The sequence below is a fragment of the Trachypithecus francoisi genome, unplaced genomic scaffold, assembly GCF_009764315.1.
Source record: "Trachypithecus francoisi isolate TF-2019V2 unplaced genomic scaffold, Tfra_2.0 Contig00586, whole genome shotgun sequence".
NCBI lineage: Eukaryota > Metazoa > Chordata > Mammalia > Primates > Cercopithecidae > Trachypithecus > Trachypithecus francoisi.
Window position 1 is genome coordinate 4358 of NW_022680749.1, and position 21826 is coordinate 26183.

The 21826-nt window shown below is 32.8% G+C and overlaps 1 long non-coding RNA gene across 1 annotated transcript; it reads left to right on the forward strand.

The window, feature by feature from the left end:
- Positions 1-8864: 8864 nt before the first annotated feature.
- LOC117085830 lies at positions 8865-17338 on the forward strand. Its single transcript, XR_004438090.1, has 2 exons — positions 8865-9046; positions 16864-17338. It is a non-coding gene; the product is annotated as an uncharacterized LOC117085830 (long non-coding RNA).
- The last annotated feature ends 4488 nt before the right edge of the window (positions 17339-21826 follow it).

A 21826-nucleotide genomic window follows, 5' to 3' on the forward strand; every position in this document is an offset into this window, starting at 1 on the left:
ACCCCAATGGGATTTCAATATATACCCAATGAAATAGTTAAAATAAAAAAATAATGACAACTCTGAGTGCTGGCAAGGCTGCAAAGAAACTACATAACTCCTGCATGGTTGATGGAAACGTAAAATAACAAAGCCATTCTCTATAACAATTTGATACTTTCTTTAAAAAACAAACAAACAATTTAACATGCAATGATGTTATGACTCAGTAATTTCACTCCTGAGCATTTACATCAGAGTAATTTTTTAAAAACCATGTTAATTCAAAAACTTTACACAAATATTCAGAGCAGCTTTATTTTTAATAATCCCAAACTGGAAACAGCCCAGACATTTTTGAAGGAGTGAGTAAGTTTAAACAAAATGTATTATATTCATGCAATGAAGCACTACTTAGCAACTAAAATAAATGAGTTATTGGTATAGGCAACAACCTCCATAAATCTTCAGAGAATTATGCTGAGTAAATAAATCTAATCACAAAAGATCATGCAATGTGGAATTTACCTTATATAACATTACTGAAGTGACAAAATTATGAGAATGGAGGAAAGATTAGTGGTTGTCAAGGGTTAAAGATGAGGTGAAAAAGAGGAAAATGGATGTGGTTAGGAAAGAACAACATGAGGGTTTCCATGGTAATGGAAATATTCTGTATGTTGACTAAATCGATCTCCATATATTGGTTATGATATTGTACTATAGTTTTGCAAGATGTTACCATTGGGAGAACTGAGATAAGGTTACAAGACATCTCTCTATATTATTTCTTACAACTGCAAGTAAATCTACAATTATATCAAAATTTAAAGGTTATTTTAAAAAGAGAGTTCTTGAATTAATAATTCATTCTCCCAACTTTAGAAATTAGAAAAGGAAGACTAAAGTAAGCACAAAGCAAGAAAAATGAAGAATAATACAGATTAGAGCAGAAATCAATCAAATAGAAAATGAAATAAAAAACAATAAAGAAGTTTAATGATCCAAAGTTTGAATCTTTGAAAAGATAAACAAAATTGAGAAATATTTACATGATAAATAATAAAAAAGGCTGGGCGCAGTGGCTCACGCCTAAAATCCTAGCATTTTGGGAGGCCGAGGTGAGTGGGTCACTCGAGGCCAGGAGTTCGTGACTAGCCTGACAAACATGGTGAAACTCTATCTCTACTAAAAATACAAAAATTAGCCAGGCGTGTTGGTGGGCGCCTGTAATCCCAGTTACTCAGGAGGCTGAGGCAGGAGAATCACTTGGACTTGGAGGTGGAGGTTACAGTGAACCCAGATCCTGCCATTTCATTGCAGCCTGGGTGACAACAGCGAAACTTTGTCTTAAAAAAGAAAAAAAAAAAAAGAGAGAAAGAAAAGAAAAGAAAAAAGAGATAACACGTTGATTACCAAAATCAGGAACAAAGATTACTACTACCAACCCTCCCCCACCCCATCCAAATATATGAATTATAAGGGAAATACTATAAAACACTTTGTGACCACAAAGTATACAACTTATATTTAAGATACAAAGTCTTAAAACTATATAAAGTACCACAGCTGAAACAAAAATGAATTGAAAATCTGAATAAATATGTTAATTAGCAATTAAAAGTCTTCCATAAGGGAATATATAGGACTACATGACTTCACTGGTAAGTTATTTCACACATTCAATGAAAAAAATGATACCCACAATTCGGAAAATAGAAAAAGAGAGAAACTTCACAATTCATGTTATAAGGCCTATATTCAAAAGCAAAAATGAAAAAAGAAAGAAAGGAAAAAAAAAATTTTTTAAGAAAAAAATAAAAATAAAATTACAGATCAATATACCTCACAAATATAGACACAAAAATCTCCAATAAAATATTATCAAACTAAATTCAACCATATATAAAAATGATTACACTCCATGACTAAGTGAAATTAATCCCAGAAATGCAAGTTTGTTTTTGTATTTAAAAAGTAACTAATGTAATATGCTATCTTATAAAATAAGGAACTGAAATGAAATGATTATCTCAATGATGCAGGAAAAGGATTTGATAGACTCTAACATGAATTAATTTTAAAAATATAATAGAAATTCTTCAACCTGATAGAGGACATCAACAACAACAACCACCAAAAACACTATATTTTACAGCACATCTAATGGTGAAAGACTGCATGTCATCCCCTCAAAACTGGTGACATGCCAAAAATATCTATAATGTTCACTCTCACTAATTCTATCCGATATTGCACTGGAAGTTATAGTCAACACAATGAAGAAAACATTGATAAAGCCATCAGGAAATGGAAGTGGCCAGGCTTAATAGCTCAGGCCTGTAATCCCTGTGCCTTGGGAGGTCAAGTTAGGAGGATTACTTGAGGCTGAGAGTTCAGAACTAGCTTGGGAAACAAAGAGAGATCTTCTTCTTTACAAATTTATTTATTTTTGTAATTAGCCAGGCATGGTGGCATTCACCTCTCAGTCCTAGGTACTCAGAAGATTGAGGCAGGAGAATTGCTTGAGCCCAGGAGTTCAAGGTTGCAGTGAGCTATGATTGCAAGACATGATTGCACTCCAGCCTGGTAGATAGAGCAAGACACTTTCTCTCTTAAAAAAAATTAATAAAATAATTATATTCACAATACTATAAAAATAAACCCTTGGAAGTAAATTTAGCAAAATGTGTGTAAGATTGGTGTGCTGAAAACTAATAATCTAAGCAAATGGAAAATCATTCAATGCTCATGGATTAGGAGACCTACTATTTTTTTTTTAGTAATTCTCCCATCATAGATCTATAAATTTAATACTCTTGTTACCATACATTAGCCATATTGTATGAACATAAATATTTCATTTGTGAGCCTCATATCTAATTATTTGCTAACTACATATAAAATAATTATTTTAATATGAGCTCTTTGAAAAGCACATTAAAAATGGTTCCCTGAGACCTTGGCTTTCAAGTTCAGATGGAACTATTCAATATGAACTAGAAAATTTAATAAACAAGGTGTCATCTTCTGCCTCATTATCTTTTTATTTGGAAAACTATGTTAGACTCCAAGGTATTAAGTTGATAGGGAGAGTTGAGGAAGAAATTTTCAGTCTCTCTTTACTTCAGGGTAAGAGAAGTAACCAGTTTAATTGTTCAGAACCTGACATTTATTTAGTCATGTCTTCTTAGTGCTCAGGTTTATTGTCTTCAATGACTGGATACCAGTCTGCTTCCTTTTTGACTTTCCTAGGCTCAGATTCATCAGATTCTCTACTTGTGTCATTTGGAATGGAAAGACTTTCCCACAGGGTACAGGTTATTCTTTCTCTTTCTTCATTCTCTCTCTCTCTCTCTTTCTCTCTCTCTGTCCATCACAATTTTTGCCAAGTGCAAGTCAGATTTTTGGTCAAGCTAGGTTTTTATTGCACGCTTCCCTTCAACTACATATGAAAGCAATCTATTAAATAATATTTAATTTGGTCTCAAATGTAAACCATACCCTCCAACCTAGTATTTCTACCAAATAACCATGAAATGAAATTTACTTCATAGTTCTGACTTTCATACATTGTTTCCCAATTTATCTTCAATTTTCATTTTTTTTTAGCCATTGATATCAACTCTGGAGAAAAGAATACATCTTACACCCTGCATAACAACAGGTACAATAAAAGAAGTATGTTCCTTAATGTGAGAAGATTGTTAACCCATTTCAATCACAAGTATTTGATTTTCTCCATGGGTAACACTATGCTATGCATTGTGGAGTTTACAGAAGAGTTGAGATATGATCCTGACTTTGTGGTATACAATTTCATCTGATAGGGCAAGGCATATGTGGTACAATAAAGATATAGATGTTACTGATGTACATGAGAGCCTTGTGGGCTGAGTTTCCTTATAGAAGTGGAGTTTGTGCAATCTTGAAATGGATAGCATCTGGATAAGAAAAGAGTCAATCGAGTAAGAGAAATGCCCCCAAATTGCTTCTGCAATGGTAGAACAGCTTCCTTCAGAAAAAGCTACATAGACTTTTAAATTTAAAATTATAACATCTTATAAAATAATATATAAATACCATTTACTTTTATGTCTAATACATTTAGGGAAAGTATCTAAGTCAATGTTAAAAATTCTATTTCAAATCTTCGCATGCAACTCCTTTCACTAAATAATAGTGAACTGTCTTTTGAAATAATCAGATACTTCAAAATTAGTTTTCTTTTCAAATAATGCAATGTAGTAAAATGTGGACTTGCAGAGTTCTTACTTTACTGTGATTCTTCTATGAAAATAATGTAAAACTATTTTAAAATTTTCCTTAAATTTCTCACAAGTGTAAAGTAAGTACGACACCACAAACAATATTTGCTGAATTATTACAATGTATTATATGTGTTTTACTTAATTAGTTTGATATTGAGAACTTTTTTCAAATAATAATTCTCTGAGATGAAGATAAAGTGGATGAAAATTGAAGTAAAGATGTATTCACCCTACAAGACTTAATAGAGAGACTGCACAGAACTCAACATTGTATTAGCCAAGGGATTAAAGAGGCAGAGCAGAAACTGCTTCCAATGTTGTTTCCAAATAAATAAATAAATAAATAAATAAATCTTTTCAGGTGTTTTCTTCCAAGGAGAGAGTAACACTAACCTCTATCTTCATGTACACATTTTTCCAGGCTTCTGGAGCTTGTCGGTGATTCCTAAACTTGGCTTTATATTAGACTCATCCAGCGACCCATTAAAATCCCAATGTCACCAGGCATGGTGGCTCACACCTGTAATTCAAGCTACATGAGTGGCTGAGGCAGAAGGATCCCTCAAGTCCAGGAGTTCGAGGCTGCAGTGAACTATGATCATGCCACTGTACACTAGTCCAGGTGACAGAGTGAGACCCTGTCCCCTCCCCCTCCAAAAATCCTGATGTTCAGGTTATCAAATTAGAATTTTTGAAGGTATCATTGAGGCAGTGCTATTAAAAGCAAGGACAAAATGAAGCAAGTAAGCAAACCACTTGATTTTGATATGGAACAAACGTTAAGAACCACCAGGTAGAAAAAGAAAACAAATTCATTAATACTGATTGTCTATTACCTTTAAATAACCTAGATCTCAAGAGATCCTAATATACAAAACCTTGGGCTAGGACCTGAGAATCTCTTACAATTAGCATTTTCATTAATCTGAATATCTCACTCATATCATTCACAAAATTCAATATAAGATGGATCACAGACCTAAATATGAATGCTAAAGCTTCTAGAAGAATACTTTGAGGAACATCATAGTGATCTTGGGTGAGATAAACAATGATTTTTTTCTGGAGCACAGAATGTATTAAACATATAAATAAAAATTGTATTAATGTTTTTACTATATTAAACATATCCATTTATTCAAAAAACCTCATTACATATATAAGGAACTCCTTATACAACAATAGAAAAAGCAACTTAAAAAGGGTGGCAAAGTGACTGAATAAATTTTCTTCAAAGACATACAAATAGCCAAAATGTATATGAAAAGATGTTTAACATGGCTAATGATCAGAGAAATATCATTAGCCATGTTGAACATGACTAATGATATTTGGGAAAGCCACAATATGATATCACTTCTTACCCATTAGGAGAACCATTATAAAACAAAACAAGACATAGCAAGTGTTAGCAGTGATATGGAGAAACTGGAACGCTTGTACACTCTTGTTGTAAATTGGGATGTAAATTGGTTCAGCCACTGAATAACAGTATGGAATTTCCTCAAGAAAACAAAAATTAGAACTACTACACGATCCAACAATCTTACTCTTGGGCATACGTCCAAAAGAATGAAAATTAGGATATGGTAGAGTTACCTGCACACCCCTGTTCTTTGCAGCATCACTCACAAAAAACAAAATTTGAAAACTTAAATGTCCATTAGTGCATGAATGGATAAAGAAAATGTGGTGTATAAATACAATGGAATATTTTCAGCTTTAAGAAGGAAGGACATTCTGCCATTTGCAACAACATGGATGAACCTGGAGGATATCATGCTAAGTGTGATAAGTCAATCACAGAAGGACAAATTCTGCATGATTTCACTTATATAAGCTTTCTAAAATAGTCAAACTCATAGAAATAGAGAGTAGAATGGTTAGGGGAAGGAGGAAGAAGGGTTGCTGTTCAATGGGTATAAAGTTTCAGTTGTGTAAGTTGCATAAATTCTAGAGATTTTCTGTACAACATCACGCCTATACTTAACAGTACTATATTGTACATTTAAAACCTTATTAAGAGGATAGATCACAAGTTATGCTTTTATCCCAATTAAAAATGAATAGAAATGTCACAGTGAGATAACATATGAGTGCATAAATATTTGAAATACATAGACCTGACAAAAGATTTCTATGGAGAATAAATAAATCGTATAAATTTTTATGCAGAAGACAAATCACTCAATTAAAAGTGGGTAAAACACTTGAACAGTCAATTCATAAAAGAAGACAGTCAAGTGGATAATCAGGATAAGAAAATGTGCTGAACACAGTTGGTCATCAGAAAAATGAAAATAAAAACCTTAATGAAATGTCATTACATATTGAAGAGTGCTAGTGAAATTAAAATGGCTAAATACCTGGAGACCAATATGGGAGGACAGCTTGAGCCCAGGAGTTCAAGACTGCAGTGAGCTATGATTGTACCACTCCACTCCAGCCCGTGTGACAGAGGAAGACCTCATCTCTTAAGAAAAAAATTTGGGAACTGAATGTACCAATTTTGAAGAAGTTATGGAACAAAGAAAATCTCATACATTTGTGGTGGGAGAGTATATTGTATAGCTATTTTAAAGAAGTTTGGCTATTTCTTATAAAGTTAAACTGCATACATACCCAATGACATTGTAATTCAATTTATAGGTGTATTCCAAAAATAAATGAGGGTGTGCATTCACACAATAGAGACATATAAAATTATTCATAGCAGTTTGTGTTTTTTTGTAGGCAAAAACTGGATGTAACATCTATAAAGAGGAGAAGAGATAAACAAATTATGATATTGACTTAGAGTAATAATACATAGCAATAAAAAATAAAATATTGACACATCAAACAACATGGATATATCTCCAAAACATCATGTTGAGTAAAATAGGTCAGACACAAAAGCCTAAAATCTATATGACTCCAGACAAATTAAGTTTAGCTAGAGGCAAAAGAAAACTATGGTCACAGTAGAATATCCTTTGACCAATGGTTGTTATTAACTGGAATCAAGCACCAGAAGATTTTCTGCGGTAGTGAAACTGTTCCTTATTTTAATATGGGTGGTGTGAATATGAGTGCATAAATATTTAAAGCTAAGGTATACACCTTAAATATGTTCATTTCATAAAATACAAATTTAGTCTTGGTAATGTACCTCCAAAATTACTTCTCAGCAAACCTACCTTCAAAACATTTAAATAACTTTTTTGACTGCTGTTATCCACCCAGGCCAAGTCAACATCATGTCTCATCTGAATTTTTATCCCCCTTCCTGCTTCTGCATTAGCCCTCACCTTCAGTCTATTCTCAATACCCAAGCAAGAATATAATATAATATAATAGAGACCATGCCACTCTGCTCATCCACTTAAAGGACTTCTAATTCCGCTCTGAGTCGTTATTGTACAGATTATACAGCTCTACTCATGCTTCCCACCAGGCACACCTCTTTGATCACAGCCATGTTGCTCTTCCCCTCATGCCTCTGTTCCAGCTTTACTGTACCCAACACTTCCTGATGCTCTTTGGGCAGGCTTGGAATTGTCTCTATGTTAGTCCATTTGAGCATCTATAACAAAGTATCATAGAGTAAGTAGCTTATAAATGACAGAAATTTATTTTTCACAGGTCTGCAAGCTAAGTCCTAGATCAAGGTGCTTAAATATTCCATATATGGTGAGACCCTATTTCCTAGTTCATAGACTCATCTTCTTCTTCATATGATGGAGTCATCATATGGTGGAAGGGACAAACCAAACCCCTCAGGCATCTTTCATAAAGGCACCGATCTCCTTCCTGAAGGCTCTGAATTCATGACATAATCATCTTTCAAAGACCTTAACTTTTAATAGCATACTGTGAATTAGATTTCAATGTATGAATTAGGGGGAGTTGCCAACATTCAGACCATAGCACTCTCACATTAGATGCTTTGTACATGGTTTCTCTGACTGAAAACACCTGTCTTCAAATTTCCCCCTGGATTGTTTCCTTACCTCGTGGATTAGTTCCTTTTCATGCTGCTAATAAAAACATATCCTAGACTGGGTAATTTATAAAGGAAAAAGATTTAATTGAGTCACAGGTCTGCACAGCTGGTGAGACCTCAGGAAACTTACAACCATGGTGGAAGGGGAAGCAACACATCCTTCTTCACATGGTGGCAGCAAGGAGAAGTGCCAAGCAAAATGGGGGAAAAAACCCTGATGAAACCATCAGAAAACACGAGAACTCATTCATACCACAAGAACAGTAGCATGGGGGTAACTGCCCCCATGATTCAATTATCTCCCACCAGGTCCCTCCCATGACACATGGGGATTATGGGAACTACCATTCGAGCTTTAGATTTAGTGGGGGACCCTGTCAAACCATATCACCTCCTTCAAGTCTTTCACTCAAATGCTACTGTCTCCATCATGCCTTCCTTATTTCCCTACTTAAAATTTTATCTCCTCCTCATGTTCTTTATTTGCTTTGTCTGCTTTACTTTCCTTACTTAGCAACACTTAACATATTATACAGTTTAATTATTTATGTTATTATATATCTCCTTCCAAGAGAATGTAAGCTCCAAAAAGTCATATTTTTTTTTTTATTTTCTTTTTTCACTGCTGTATCTGCAGTGCCTACAACAAAATGCGGTACAAGGTAGGAGCTTAATGTGGATGAATGAATGTTAGTCTTATTACCTTTTAAGTTTACCCGATTTTCTAATTTTCTACATTTTCCACCTTCCTCCATCCTTTCCACCGTCCTACGTCCTTTGGGATGTGCATACAGAAAGCAGCAACATCAAGGTAAGAAAATTTAATGTTTGGATTAATATTAAAATCTTGAGACAGTTTTCCTTTTCTGTTGCCTTTAGCAAAACCACATTCCTGCTGCTGTCAGTTATGATGCACTGAGAAAACTTCAGAGACCTAAACTTTTTCCAGAGAAGAGAGGCTTTACTGGTGGTCCCAGTCCTAAGATGAGAACAGCTTATGCATCCTGGTTTATATTTTATTTTGTTGCCTTTATTCTCTTTCTCTTTATTTTTCTTTTCTTCTTTCTTACATTTTATTTCTGTTTGGAAAAGACCATGTACAAACAGTAATATGTAGATCCATGCCTATCCATCTTAGTATAATCATGTATTCATTGACTTTGTTGTATACATTTGGTACATATTCCATATATGGACATATGCTATGTATCATAATATACATAATCATTTCTCTATTGGTAGACTGTTACAGTATTTTTAATTTCAGATAACAGCAAAAATGATCCTTCAGTTGCTATCATCAATATTTATTTGTACATATCAATGATCGTTTTAGAGGATTAGAAACTTAGAAGAAGAATTTTTAGGGAAACCATATATAGTTAAAATGTGTATCTACTTTTCACATTTCATAGATAAAGAGCATCCCTATTTTTTTCTCCACTAACAACACAAGATGACTGGAGAAAAATCACCAAATATCATAAAGATACTTGCGTGTTTTATAAGTAATTAATAACTACTTTCTCATAACAGTAAAAACTATTTTGTTTTGTATGAGAGGATTTTTCACTCTATCTCTTAAAAAAATCATTACATACAAATATATCACATCAAACCTAAAAGCCATTGCTAGCACACTGGTTCCTGTCTTAATATTAAGTGTGAGACAAAAGGCCTTTATCTTCCAGAAAGTTGTTTATAACATGCCAAATATGTGAACACCCAATAGTCAAAGGAGATTATCTCTGTGATACAATTTTGAAAGCTGGTAAAATAATTTTTATCAATTTCATCCTACAAGCACACAATGTAAACCGTTCTTTTAAAGTGGATTTTAGAAAATTGGAATAGGAAGTTTTAGAAGTCAATCCCTCCACAAAAACTGCCATTAAACTGCAAAAAATAAGAACCTTTTTGTAACTCTGGATCCTAATCAGATAAATAACAACCATTAGTAGAGTGCTTGATGCTATTGGTCTTTAGTAAGAAAATGGCTGCATGCACACGCCAGATACCATCACTCCTTCTTATTCACAAGAGTCAAAAAGTGAAAACAAACCTGTATGTGTGGATAAGCAAAATGTGGCATGTACATACAAGGGAATATTATTTAGCCATAAAAAGGGAATGATGTTCTGATACATGTTTACAACATGGATAAACCTTGAAAACATTATGCTAAATAAAATAAGCTAGACACAAAAGGACAAATAGTATGTGATTCTACTTATATGAAAGATCATGAATAGTCAAATTCATGTAGAGGGAATGCAGATTGCATGTTTCCAGGGCATGGAGGCTGGGGCAAGGGGAATGAAGAGTTAATGGTACAGAATTTCTGTTTGACATGATACAAAAGTTATGAAAACAATGTTAGTTATACAATATTGTGAATGTATTCAATATCACTGAGTTTTGGAATTTAAAAAGATCAAGTTGTACCTTTTATGTTATGTATATTTACCACCAGGTGATAACATTGTATTAATGTAGGTGAGTAAATTTGAACAGTTGTACCACTCTGGGGGAGGATACTGATAATAAGGGAGGCCATGCATGTGGAGGCAGGGTGTATATAATCTATATATACACACATATATATAAACAATATACATACATAATACATATATATAATATTATATACACCCTGCCTCCACATGCATGTAATATATATATGCATATATACATATCCATAACTCACTCTAAATTCAGGATGATCTCACCCCGAGATTTTTAACTTTATTATATCTGTAAAGCTCCTATTTCAAATAGGGTGACATTTACAGGTACTGGGATGGGAGAGGGTCTAGGACTCAGACAAAACTTTTTGAGGATACTATGTGACCCATTACAAGGCACAAAGTAATTACCATAGGCGAACGGCTTGTGAGAGCTCACTCCAGTTTGGAATATATTCATGTTTCCATGTAAGAGAAAAATTCATCCCTGCTTCAGTTCAGCTTGGCATCAGCACAAGGGTGGGATTCAGAGACATATAAGTGTGGAATACCAGATGCCACCACATTTAAAAAAAGCTGGCATACTAAGTTCGTAAACAATGTGGAGTATAAAGTTCAGCTAAGAATGCTTGTGCCATATGGTTTATGTATCTTATAATAGCCTTAATCACACTTCTAGTAATTTTCCCCATCATTGAGTACTAAAAAATAAAATTAGTAAAAAAATTAGATAGAATTAAAAAATATATATACCTCTTTGAGTGGAAGAATGCTGTCAGCACATTTTGTTATTTTATTCCATTGTATAAAGTCTCCCTAGTGCTCTCTTCATAAATGTATTGAAGGTTTGGCTAAATTGTATCAAATTTGTGATTAACTACAAATGTGAATACTATAAAATATTACAAAGGACAATCCGAATACTATGTCATACCAATTTTACGATGGCTTAAATATTTACTTTAAGGGAGTAAAATAAGTTACAAAATAATATTTAAGAACACCTCAAATCCTTGAATAAGTTTAAAATGGTATTATTATTTGCAAAAAGTTACATATGAAGTCAGCCAACTATTGAAAACTTATTTTTCAATAACGGAAATATATGCATTATCTAAAACACATATTCCAATTTTTCAAGAAGCAAATTACTAAATTAAATCATCTGTCTTTAAATGTTTGTTTATTTTGGTTATAAAGGTCTATGAAAATGCTTAAAATTGGTATATTTGATCTAAAAAAAATGCAATTTTTATTTTTAATGTATCTTTTTTCCCATTTATTCTTTTCTAAATAAAACTTTCATCCAAAGTAGATGACTAAAGAAACAAAATGCTGTTTTCTTTGTGAACTTGTAATACATTTCAATAATAATTAAGATGCTGTTCATGGTGTTAAAGTGCACAATATAACAAATTGCATTTGCTGTTGAATAGTAGCAGAGTAGAAGCTGAAAAAATAATGTATAGAAAGTAGCTTATAACAGATGATAGCAGAGCAAAGAGTTTCCTGCCAACACCCTCTAAAAATCTGTCCTTTTAGGCTTTTGTGCTGGTATTAGATATATATATATACGTATTTTCCTTTTTCTGAGACAGAGTCTCCCACTGTGGCCCAAACTGGAGTGCAGTGGCGCCATTTCCACTCACTGCAAGCTCCGCCTCCCGGGTTCACGCCATTCTCCTGCCTCAGCCTCCTGAGTAGCTGGGACTACAGGTGCCAGCCACCACACCCGGCTAATTTTTTTGTATTTTTTAGTAGAGACTGGGTTTCACAGTGTTAGCCAGGATGGTCTCGATTTCCTGACCTCGTGATCCACCCGCCTCGGCCTCCCAAAGTGCTGGGATTACAGGCATGGGCCACCGCGCCGGGCAGGTATTAAATTTAAGTTATAGACAAGACATATATATCTGACCTTTTCCTTTCCCTTTCTACACCCTGAGGTCAAAGTCTCCTATGAAAGGCCATTTGCAGCAAGTATTTTCAGCTGGGGTAGGAGGAGAAGGCGGGAGTAGGAGAGCAGAGCAGTATGATCACCTCTTGCCAATGTAATTTCACTTGATTTGCAACTAGTGTTAGTAAAGAATTTTGCTGTAAAAAATAGTGTCTTAATTGGATTATTGTATGACAAAGTATGCATATTTCATGTTGTACTAGTATTTTATTAATAAGGCTAGGGAAACCTAGTAAATCCCTATACTGGAGTGAATTTGATTCTCCCGTAGAAACATAAATCCTCAGGGTGATGCAACTCAGTCCTTCTACTACAGTAGCTCTTTTATAAATGCCTCCCAAAGCTCCAAGAAGTAAAAAAGAATGTGACCCACTAAGCTCACACCATGAGTCTATATCGCAGAAACCTTTGTTCAACAAAACTGCAGATGCTCTATTGAATCCACTGGAGATTGTCCTGAGACTAAGGACAAGTTCATTTTATTAATTTTAACATTTTTAAATGCTTTCCTTTGGGGAATTCTAATTTATATATCAATATTCGGGTAATATTTGCTGAAAACACAAACTCTGAGAGTCAAAATGATCTGTGTTCACATTCTCATTTTCTGTTATAACATAGAGACAACTACTTTATTATCTTTTTAGAAACTTTCACAACTACTTTAGTTTCTTCCTAATTTTATAAATTAATCTATCTCAAAAAATTTTGCCCAAAAGAGTTAGTAATAGCTATCAACTTCGAAAAATTAAAACTTTAAAAATAACTTTTAGAAGGAAAATGAAATAAAGAAATAATATATCTCATTTATACTTAATTTTAAAAATATGAATTGTCACTATTTCCTATGAAAACATCTCATGCCAAGTTCTTTTATCAAGCTTGTATTTGAAATGTTATATTTCAGTTGAAACTGGTAGAATCTTAGTAAAATTATAACAATAAGAAATTTTCTATATTCTATATATAATGTAGAATAATTACATTTAATTCCACTTGTTAGCCTATTCTGATTTTTTAACGGGTTGATTCATAATTTACAAATTTGGGTCAGAAATATTTTCTCTTCTTAGCTTTTGCTGTCAGCAGAGATAATAATAATAATATAGAGCATGAACAACAAAGGATTGTGTAATGTTTCAATATTTTATTTTTTTAATTAAAAAGAGAACCTAGATATTTGCTTTTCCAAATTTCCTGTAAGATAAGAAAGACATATTTTTTCTTAATTACACCCTTGCTAAGTCACGCTAGCTGCCTGACCTTGGAAAAAATTCTTAACCTCTTTGTGTCTCATTTTCAATAACTGTGAAATAAAGATAATAATTGTAGTATATTTCTCAAGGGATTATTGTGTGAATTAAAAAAATGCTCTAAAATGCTTAGTTACAGATTCTGGAACATAATAAGCAGAAAAATTAATAACTATTATTATTTTTATTTGCTATATTATATGGTATACTTTTTCTTTACGATCTTCAGGATAATTTCTATTCATCTTAAAAACCATATATAAATATTTATCTGTGGAGAAATATATCTTCGTTATTTCAAGGTCTGTGGATTACATAATGGTCCACTCTGATTGATTTACTGATTGATTAAACAAATTTTTAAAACAAAGATAAAAATACTGCAGCTATGTTGGTTTTAATCATTCTAAACTGATGAAGTTTGCTTTCTGTTTGGTTTGTGACTAGGAAGCTAAACATTATTTATTAGGACTAAAAATTTCTGGTGTCTAAAACAATTCAAGAGGAAAACTGTTCGATTCTATTACAAATGGGTATATTTGAACTGTTAAGATTTAATTGCGAGTATGTAGCTAATGCAAGTATACCTTAGGGTACAACTTTTGTTCTCATTAAGTTACCCATTTTACATTTTGAGAACACTAATAGATGAAATACTTGTTCAAGAGAAGATCTAAGATGGTTTAAAGAGAATATTAAATGAAATCAAACTTACTTGTCAAGCTCCATAGCACAATTTACAAGTCATAAATCACACTCTGTATGACAGCTACAGGAGGGATCTGGGTAGTAAAACAAAATGATGGATCTTATCTTTCCTGTTTTTGAGTTATTAAGAACTGGTTGAACTACAGAATGACGTGAAAGACTCACATCAGGGATGGGAGGTTATTTGCAGAAACTCTTGTTTTCTTTATCACATTAATGTCAATATTTGACATTTCCATATGACTAATTGTTGAACTAATTTTTGATTTCTTATGCCAACTATCAATAATCCTCTTTTCATCTAGCAAACAATCACTTTTTATCTGTAAATTGACATTTGTTATGTTAATTTATTTTTGCTTATTACAAGGATTACCTTTTATTTACAACAAAGCATTCACAGATTGCTGTGACAGATTTGTCTTCAATCAAATCTCATAAACATTAATTGAATTATTGAGGAATTTGTAAATTATTGTGTTTTTTTCTAAAATAGTAACATCAGCATGTGTATTACATTAATTTTGTTTACAGTTTTTTGCTTCACATTAACTATAGTTAACTGATTTTAACAGTCTTAGATAATTCCAAAACATCAATTACTTTACTTGGATTTATTGATTCATTCAAAAATATATGTATAATGAGAATCTATTATTTGCCAGGCACTGGGCTAGGCAAAGGTAAGAGCGAATGGCAAAATCATGTTCTCCCTGTTTTCCTGTCATATATTGTCTGGCTAGAGGCTGTGAAGGAAGAGTCACGTGAAGGAAGAGTATTCGAAGGATATAAGAAAAGGGCTCACACAATTAACTGTATGTAGGCTGTTCTTAGGGAAGATTTCTTCTACAGGTGGTACTTGGCCTTCAGTAAGAAGCATGATTTGGTATTTGATGTTAACCAGGTAATCGAGGGGATAAGGTGCTTTCTCAGCAGAAAGGACATAGTAGGCAAAGTCTTTAAGATAAAAGCATAGTGAAACTCAAAACTAAAAGGAGGCTTGTGTGTCTGGACTCCAGAGACAGGAAGAGAGTTTAGAGAGTCTAGCAGAGATAGCAGAGAAGACTTTATCTTTTTTTTTTTTTTTCTCAGTAGCAACCATCTTTCCTGTGAAAAATTTCCTCTCCTAGTACTTTAGTTTTGTGGATCCAAAAATTATAGCATTCTTCTACCATCACAGGGGTGAGCATATAATAAAAAATGTCAGTTATTCGAACATGTAAGAAACTTGGAAGTCGTCACTCCCATCCTTACAACAAGAAACATGCTGTACAAAGACTATCAACAACTCATTTTAGATCCGTTAGAGGACTGAGGTCGCAGAAAAACTGCTGCCCCCACCCTAAATCTCCACTAAATTAGAGACATGGGAAAATGCAAAGAATTGTAGCTCAGTGGACTAAGATCCCAGGAGCCCCCATAGGAGTTAGTAATGGAGTAGAAAACTTTAATACGTAGTTGATTAATTTCTGGAAGCTCATTTTGGACAAGCTTGAGAGTTAACTTCGAAAAATATATAACATGATAATACTAATTAAAAGAAAGTTGGATTAATATATTAATTTCCAACAAAAAGCCTGCAGAGAAAAAAGAATTATACGGGGATACAAAGGGGTATTACATAGTAACAAAGGGTTTAATTTTCCAAGAAAACGTAACAATCCTTAATGTGTTTGCATGTAACAGGCTGTCAAAAACACATGAGGTAAAAACAGATAGAACTGCAAAAACAGATAAACAAATCCACTATTATCATTGGAGATGTTAACATCTCTCTAACAATAATGAATAGAATCAGTAAGGACATAGTTCAACTGAGTATCACCAAAATCAGTGAGTCCCAGTCTCTCTTCTTGGAAGAGAACCAAAACAACTGTAGATATATCAGGCAGAATGAATTCAAAGAAAATGACTGAGCATATTACTTCTCAACATTAGATTCACAATGGAATCATCTGGGGCAATTTTTTAAAGAAACGAATGCCTACATATCATGTCCAGATTCTGATTTATTTGTTATTAGATATGGCCCAGACATTACTCTACTCCTGACGTCTGTGCTTGAACCATCCTATCGTGTGTTTGCACCATATCAATAGTGAAACTGACAGTGCTGTGATAGGGGTATACTCTTTTATCCCAATCTACATCCCAATACCCAATAGCCCAATATTCTTAGAAACCAGGTGTATTCATTCTCTACTGGATCATTGCTGTTCCTTTGTAATACAGTCCCTCTCTTCCCTTATAGGCTCATAGCGACATTAAAAGACACTTTTCAGAAAGGTGGGTAAATAATTTGTTAAAATCTTACTACTGTTGTTTAACAGAAACATATATATGCATGTATATGTGTATACCATATGAAAAAAAGTGGAATTAGAGTTTATCTAGAAAAGAAAAAATTACCTCATCTAAGTGCAGAAATGAATAATCCTTAAACCAAACCATACAATTGTCTCTATCATATTTCCATAGATAAGTCAAGAATTTAAAAAATCTTATTGTTCATGCATAAATGCAGAAAATAATACATCTAGTATATGCTTGTATTCTATTGTACTTTCACAGAAGCTGTTTGATACTTAATACCGTGGTTATTAAGAAAATAATAAATCTTTGCAATGGTTTTGGAATTAAAATTTCATGTAAAAATGATTATGTAGATCAAGAAAAGTTGCAATTTTCTGGATTCCTGATATTTTAAATAAAAGTAGTTTCCAAAGATGATTTATTTGTTTATTTTAATTTTTAATGTAAATTTTCACAATATAATCATCCTATATAATTTTATTTTTCAACTATTATTTTTGTTGACTCATTATTTAAGAAACAATTACTTCTAAATATTATTTTATAATTCTTATGTTATAATTAAAAATCACAGTTTGTTGAATAAAATGTCTGATTTATTACTCCCCAAGTCAACATTAAATTATTGTATTGCTATATCATGTATTTTGATGGTAATAACTCTAGGCTTATATAATAATTACACTCCACTTTCATTTACATACCTAGAAAATTTGCAGTTAATTCCAATTCGAATAACATCTTTGTAACTAAATTTATCACGAAGCTCAACATGACAATTTAGTATAATTAATCTCCATTTCATTTTACTTTGGCACAACTTTTCCATTGAAGTGATCCTCTGAGATTAGGACTAGTTGAAATCTTAGAGCAAATATATAAATTGCTTCAAAGGAAGCCTTAGATGCTTTAACTCATGCATTGAATTTGAACATAGAAATGAGAGGAAAGCTTGGATAATTTTATAATGAAATGCTAAGCATGTTTTCCCCTCAAGGAAACATTTAAAGTCAACTTTCAAACTGGATATTACTCAAATATCAATCATTTAACTGTACATCATGGGACATTTTGGGCATGGCAAATTCTAACGGAAGAGACTGCTAAAAATTCTCAGCCACATGGAAATCTGCTTAATTATGAAAGCTGCAGAGCTGTTAGTAAATTTTTTTATCTTGTTTTTACATGTAGCTCAGAAACTACTTTGTAAAACTATCTTAATAGTTTTCATGGCTGGGTGCGGTGGCTCACGCCTGTAATCCAAGCACTTTGGGAGGCCGAGGTGGGTGGATCACCTGAGATCTGGAGTTCGAGACCAGCCTGGCCAACAAGGTGAAACCCCACATCTATTAAAAATACAAAAAGTAGCTGGGTGTGGTGACACACGCCTGTAATCCCAGCTACTCGGGAGGCTGAGGCAGGAGAATCGCCTGAACCAGGGGGACGGAGGTTGTAGTGAGCCAAGATCGCGCCATTGCACTCCAGACTGGGCAACAAGAGAAACTCCATCTCAAAAAATAAAAATAAATAAATAAATAAAAATAAAAATAAATAAAAAAGAAAAGAAAAACTAGTTTTTACTTTATTTCTCCCAAAATATGTAAAAAATGGCATAACGATACACTTGCTTTTTCTGTAGTCAAAACCATTTGTAAATAAACTTGAAATGTACAGTGTAGAATCCAAGAGCAGAAAATAAAGACTGAACATAGAACTAAGAGCCTGTCCAACATCAACGCAGCGGCTTTTTATCAATTTTTCTCACTCCAGGGCAACACTTGTTCCCTTACTCTTGTACTCTTTGTATCTCCATTGCTTGCCTGTGGCTCAATAATATTATTCTTTATAACATTATGGAGGCTATATGGCTTTGCTCATCCAGTATGCATCCCTATTATATTCTTCATCTCAATTGGAATTCTCAAGTGAAAGAGGCTTATTGATTTCCAACCAATAAACGGATAACTTCCACCTAAATCATGTGTTCATACATTGTCCAATCCACTGGACCAGGTGGACTTGAATCATACGTGGAAGGAAACTTCCTAACATGCTGAATGGATTGGCTCTCACAGAAGATGTTCTTGAGTAGGCAGGTTTCCTTACAAAATATAATATACTAAGATTGTGGTATTCAGACAGCTTTTCAATCTTTAAGGGAATTGTGGAAGTAAACCAGGGGTGACATGGATTATCAAATATTGTGGACCAGGTGAGCTCTAGGCTTCTCAATGTCACTTAAGGTAATTACCCTGTACTTTCATCTATTTTATAATACTGCCTTTATTTTTTTTCCATGAAAGAGTTAGGTTTGGAAAAAACAAGAAAAACAAGCTTAAAATTCTTTCTCTAGTGAATTGGTTGTGTTTATAAATCTTTAGCTTAGCTTGAGTCCCCGTTTGTGAAATGTATAAATCCTTCTGATACATTAACAAACACTTGGAAAATGACTTAACGTATTAAGTTGAATTATCTAATATAAGGGTTATAAGTGAAGGCTTAATTACTCAGCATTACTGAATTCAATATACCTGCCTTTTCAGTTTGCCTAGGGTGACAAATACATTTCCCATTAAAGCTTGCCAATGTAACACAGCCTTATTTCATTTTTATTGTAAATAAAAGCACATTCTAATATGTTTTAGCTCAATACAGCAATGTATATATTGAACTACTTCCCAAAAGGGAAAATAAAAAAAAGGCTATTTCTTTAGCCTAGAGCTTTATTTTCCTTTTACATAAAAGAAAAATACTTGGTGTGAAATAAAACCTTCTTACAGGTAATGAGACCCCATAGAATTTTAATGAAAGACAATTCAAGACCCATTTTTAAATAAGCCGTTGGGAAGAATTAATATAATTAATAACAGAAAGAACTAAAGATATAAAAACAACCTAGGAACATTTCTATTTCTTCCTCATTTTCTTGAGTTTTAAAAGATGTTGAAACATTTTGACAGCTATAGAAAATGACCTAGGAACAAATGTACTCTCTATTCCTGACATAAAATGATATGCTTATTGTATTTCTCATAAAACTCAGCATAAAACTATACACCTATAGTTATCTAAAAAGAGTTCCTAAAAATAAATATATACATTATTAGTATGTGACATAGGTGAGTTACTTTTGTAAAACTACAAAATTATTCAATATATTTTAACATATGATTTAGTGAGTATCAATATGGTATCCATTTCTTGATTCTGTTTTTTCATAGTGCTCTTAAATATATATGCTAATACTTTTGAATAAGTGATTTATGCTATGAAATGTTTTAATGAGAAAAATGAATCTATATAAAGCAACTTCATTTATATTTTGTTCCTGTCATGTTACATTGCTGAAATTTTGTATTATACTAGACATGACTCATTTTAAAATATGTAAGTGTATACGAAGTTCTCAATGTCAATGTCTGGAGGATACAGAATTAAAATAGAAGAAAAGTTAAAAAATTAAATGCAAACTATATTTTACATATGAATAAGAATATTGCAAATACCATACTTATATACTATGTTTATAAATCTTTACACTATACCAAAAGGTATATATGGCAGATATAGAATAATATCTCTGCATAGATATAAAATCAAGATACATAATATTTTTAAATGTTTTTCACTGAAGTATAATTGACATAAACTGAACGTATCCAGTGTATATTATTTTTAAAGTTTTGGCATCTTGGTACACGAGAAAACACCATGGCAATCAAGATAATGAACGTATTCATTTCCCCAATGTTACTTTGTGTTTTCAGTAATCGCTTCTTCCCCTCTTCCCTACTCAATCTCCATGCAACTACTAATCTATTTCTGATACTACAGAATGGTTTACACTTGGTAGAATTTTGTGTAAATGGAGTCACTCAAAATCTATTCTTTTTTGTCTGTCTTTTGCACTCAACATAACTACTCTGACTTTCGCCTGTGTTGATACTGGTAACAACAGTTCATTCTTTTTTAAATTCTTAGATTTTATTTTTAGAACAATTTTAGGTTTATAGAAAAAACTAACAAAGCACAGAGAATTTCCATACACTTTTTCTACCCTCCATATTCTTTATGATTAATATCTTGCATTAGTGTGGTACATTTGTTATAACTGATACATCAATATTGATGTATTATTATAAATGAAAGTCCATATATTAGGTTTATATTAGGGTTCACTCTTGGCATTATACATTTCATGGGTTTGGACAAACGCATATGTCATGTATCCACTACTATGGTATTATAAGAATAGTTTTACTTTCTTAAAAATTTCTGTGCTTGATTTATTCATCCCTTCCCTTGGAGACTACTAGAAACTCTGATCATTTGACAGTTTTTCCCTTTTTAAGAATATCATTGGAATTATACAGTATACAGCCTCTTTGGATTAGCTTCTTTCACTAAGTTATATGCATTCTAGGTTCTTGCATGTTTTCTATGACTTGATAGATTATTCTTTTATCACTAACTATCCCATTTTATAGATATGCCTGTTTATTGAACCATCATTCACCTGTTGGGGACAGCTTGGTAGCTACCAAGTTTTATTATGAGAAAAGCTGTTTTAAGAAGTCATGTGACATTTTTGTGTAGAAATATTTTTGACTCATTTGGATAGGTGTGAAGTTACTGGTCCATGTGGTAAGACTACATTTAACTTTGTAAGAAATGCAAAGCTATCTTCTAATGTGACTGTGCCATTTTGCATTCCCACAAGCAATAAATGAGTTTCCCTTGCTCTTTATCCTCAACACAATTTATTGTTGTCAGTGTTTTGGATTTTAGCCATTTTAGTGGGTATGCAGTGATATCTCATTCTAATGAGCAATTCTCTAATAATATATGATGTTGAGCATATTTCATTTGCTTATTTGACATCAATATGTTTTCCTTGGTGT